The 4,310-nt window shown below is 43.1% G+C and overlaps 1 protein-coding gene across 1 annotated transcript in view; it reads right to left on the bottom strand.

Moving 5' to 3' along the window:
- The window catches only part of ABRACL (ABRA C-terminal like), a 5,146-nt gene extending 3,343 nt beyond the window's left edge, over positions 1-1,803 (bottom strand). Inside the window, exon 1 of the mRNA XM_027888024.1 lies at positions 1,725-1,803. The gene's annotated coding sequence lies outside the window, so the exon portion shown is untranslated. The remainder of the gene's footprint in view (positions 1-1,724) is intronic.
- Between the last annotated feature and the right edge of the window lie 2,507 nt (positions 1,804-4,310).

Here is a 4,310-nt window from a genome sequence, read left to right as displayed (position 1 = left end):
CACACACGATGTCTGAAAGGACAGCAGCTCCTGCATACGTGCTACTAAGAGCAAAACTGATCCAAACTATGCCAGTGACCTAAGGCAGTCAACATTTATTTTCATTCATAGTGATCCCAGGGAACTGCCAAACATATCCTGGATACCTCTTTGCTATGAAACACAGCAATTTTTACTAGTGTACACCAATGCCTTGCAACAATGTAGCCATACGCAGCTCAGCATAGGGCAACACTACAGTCACACAAAACGCTATTCGGCCACAAAGCGTCCACGGTTAATAACTGCAGACACCTGGAAGGTATTTTGTCATCTAAGCTGTGCAAAGCAGCATCAATACAATGAAACCTTTAGATGTTGAACTCCTTAAGAAAAATCTTTGGCATTGAGGTAAGCACAAGAAACTGGGCCTCAAAGGTGCCAAAAATGAAGCCTGGAACAAAAACCACTGAGAGCTTCTGGAGCTGATCACTGTCTAAAAGGTGCTCATTGAGAACCGAGAGCCACTCCATTGTTCAAGAAGCCAGGATTTCTGCACTGGTACGTAAGTGGAGTTAAAAAATTGACATCTGGATGCATTACAAACTCTTCCTAAGAGAAAAATTTCCCCTCCTTTCTTTTTTTTTATTGAGCTAAAACAGGTAAGAGTGACATATTTACACCTCTTACAATAACCCCTTACAATTTATCCAAAGGGCAAAAAACCCCTTTGCAACAGAGCCTGATTTCTAGATCCCAAAATCACTTGCAAAAAAATCTGTCTTTTTAACATGCAAAACTGAGCAAGCTTAACTATCAGCATGGGTTTTGGGCAAAGCCCCTTTCAAACTACAGTTTCATCCCTAATACATGGTAACAGCAACAATTCAGAGCTGCAATTGCCTTGGGTAAACTCCTAGTTTTGTTTAACTCAGCCCTAAAGAGATTGTCACACATCATTAAGGAAAATATGACCCATTTATCAGAAAGCTTACACTCTCATTATTCATTTGTCAGACTGCCAGTTTTAATATTGGTCATCACAATAGCATAATTAGCTTCTCTTCAAAGATGTTCCTTTCACTTTAAAGGCTTGTTTTTTACTTTTAGTTGTTTAGGTTCACATTAATTTAATATTATTTTCCCTCATATACGTATACCATCAATTTAAATAGCAGTACTCAGAATGAAAAAAAAAATTAATTCTACATTATTAGGGCAAGACTGAGAGAAGTGTGGCTACGCAAGAAGTAAGGAAGTAGGGACGTATCACAATACTTGAATCTTTATATCGTCACCTACTCAACACAGCAACCATCAAAAGTGCACGACAACTATTAAGACTGTAATATTTCTGACGCCAACACACCGCTGGAAGCCAGCGTGGTTTTTCACTACGTGGCACGAAAACTAAACTTCTCCTTATTTGGTGGGAGCGCGCCGAACCGCTGCGAGCGCTCACACATCTCTCGCCCACCGCGCCGACCTCTCCCCTCGCAGACACCGATGGCTCCTCGGCGGGGCCGCGTCGGGAGCACAGCGCGGTCTCCCCTTCCCACACCCCGCCGGGATCCGATTCCCGCCGCCGCCCGCGCAGGAAGCACCGGGAAAGGGGCCTCGCCCGGGCCAGCGGCAGCCGCACCCGCTGCCCGGGCAGCGCCTCCCTGCCCCCGGGGCGGAGGGGTGGAAGCGCGGCCGCCCCGAGCGCGGTACCCCCGACCCGCTTCCCTCTCACCGCCACTCACCCGGTGCCGCCGCCGCTGTCGCCGCTCGAAGCCGTCGCCGCCGGAGCCTCGTCAGGCAGCGCGGGGGTGCCGGGCAGGGGGCGGGGGCAGGGCCAGGGGGCGGGCGGCCGTAGCCCGGCCTCCACCAGGGCCGGGCCGCCTCCCGGGCTCAGCTCCCACCGCCCCGGGGCGGTGCTCCCGGCCATCTTGGGCTCTGACGCTGCTGGAGGTAGGGGGAGTCACTGTGACCTGGTCTCCGTCTCCGCGTTGCGCCAGGGCTAAATTGTTAGTAAGGTGGGGTTTTTTTTAGGAAAAACGCCTTCCAGGGCCAGCAGCTCCCTCTCTTCTAGTGGGTCAGCTTTCAGTAATGCAATGTGTTCCTTCAGTCACTGTCACTGTACCGTGGCCCCATGCTCTCCATCTCTGCTGGCTTCCCGGGGTAACCTCGTGCCAAGTTCTCTTCCTATGCCCCCCACATTTATTTTCTTCTAGAAAAACAGTTCTCTTTCCAAAGAAAATGAAGCAGGTAGGTTAATGTTATTTAACTTCAATAAGGCTGTGTTGCAGTTTATCTGTTTTTTCATTCAGCACCCATATCCTTGCACTCTGCACTGCAGAAAGAACGCAGTTTACTTTTTTCTGTCTTATGGCATTCACTACTGCTCTCGTCTCTCTTGCTTCCTCTTCACTTGACAGAAATATTTACGTCTTCTCTCAAGGACTTGGGCATTAATGCTGAGTTGCATTAACTCCTACAAAGCAACGAAGCTGCCGCCAACCCCCTAGTCATAGTCAAGGCTCACACCAAACCTCTCCAGAAAATTCACACTGGCACTGCTGAAGGCGTTGCAGTTCCCAGCTGTCTCTCCCACCTCCTTATCAGGCATGACTGCCCTTAAAGCAGAGTTGATAAGAGAAACTATTTCCAGCCCTTGCACTTCACATTTTCATGCACTAGATTCTAAAGGTGAGGCTGAGATACTTTCTCAGACTGTGAGCTGTGCCAGTTGGGGCTGGTCCCTTATTACATTCTCCCATCCGTGGTGTGGGCGTGAGTAAATAGCTAACAGCACCTTAAACCACTGAGGCTAGCTCTACCAGGGCTTGAACCTTCAGCTAGATAAACGATTTGCACAGTGGAAATGATGTCAAGAAGATCACATTATTATCACTCCAGGGACCATAGTCCAAGCCCATTGCTTTTCCCAGGGATTTTTTTGATGGTGTTTTTAGGAAAAGATTAGCTTTTCCTTAGAATAATCACTATTTATCAGGAACAGAATATTTGGTTAGTCAAAAAAACCCCCATGCTGCTTTCTGCTCAAGGAGCTATATATTCATCTAGTGATAGCATATCAAAACATTTTCCGGAAGAGATTAGCTGTATTTTACATCAGTAAGGAGTGGTCTTTTAAAAAAAACCAAATCCTAATAGTTCAGAAAACAAGAATTAAAAGGGCTACATTCCTAAGTTGATAATAAAGTAACTGACATTTAAATCTGAATTTAATCAGAAGACAGTAAAAATTCTCAGAAAAATGTAGTATCTAAATAGCCCTGATGCTCTCTGGATGTGGTGCCGTATACACATACTGCTTTTCTGAAGGTCTTCATTTTGTTGGCCAACGCAATGCTAAATACTACAGTAAAAAAGGGTAGTTTTTAAAGATAAATCTGAGATAAACCTTTTAAAAGGTAATCTAATTAGTATGTTAGCAAATATGGTGAAGATTTCGTTTGTTTAGCAGTATAGAATAAAAGTGCTTACCTTCCAGTTTTATTGTTAACAACATGCTTTCAGTTGCACATACTCTAGATTTCTTAATCATCAAAACACCATTACGTTTGCACAAATATTTAGGCCTTTGCTTTGCATAATGTGATTGTTCTTATGGATAATTTACGTTTCATTGAGTAATAGTTTGGGACTTTTCAGACCAAAAGTATTATTGTTATGCTGTTGATGAAATTTATGTTAAAAATTCTTTTCTGTTTTGAATCATAACTCCTAATTTATGAGAAGCAGATCAACTATACATCTGAGAAAGATGAACAAACATCTGTAATTCCTTTTCTAATTTTTAACTCTTTTTTTGAGGAAGTACAATAATTTTTTTTAATTCTGTCTTTTGAAAAGAAAGTGTTATACCCAAATATTGGTCCCCACGTACAGAGGAGATTATCAAACCACAGGATGCTTTCCTTACTATTTGTTTCATATCCCTTTAACATTTAATGTTAAAATACTTTTAAGTAAATAAGAAATAAAAAAAAAAATCTATATACCATGAAAATTAAGGGAAGGGTGATGCTGCCAAAGTATGAAAATTAGCTACCCAGCATCAGAACTAAGTGACTGATTATGTCATTCCATGGGCAGCAGCAGTGAGCAGGAAATGTGAAAATTATGGAGATGGTGATTTTCAGTCATTCTACTTACATAAAATGATACTTTTTAAAAAAAGAAAGAAGTGCAAAATTGTCCTTTGCAAGCTCTCAGGACAGACATGGAAATATTGCTTATATATATTTCATATCACTGGTGAAAGTCATCATCAGACTTGTAATTCATTATGCATTTTAGCTGCATTTACTAGAAGTGCCTTA

Source organism: Empidonax traillii, unplaced genomic scaffold (assembly GCF_003031625.1).
Source record: "Empidonax traillii isolate 1590-97213 ecotype Southwest subspecies unplaced genomic scaffold, ASM303162v1 scaffold229:size1690559, whole genome shotgun sequence".
In the NCBI taxonomy this organism is placed as follows: domain Eukaryota; kingdom Metazoa; phylum Chordata; class Aves; order Passeriformes; family Tyrannidae; genus Empidonax; species Empidonax traillii.
This window is presented reverse-complemented; position numbering and strand designations above follow the sequence as displayed.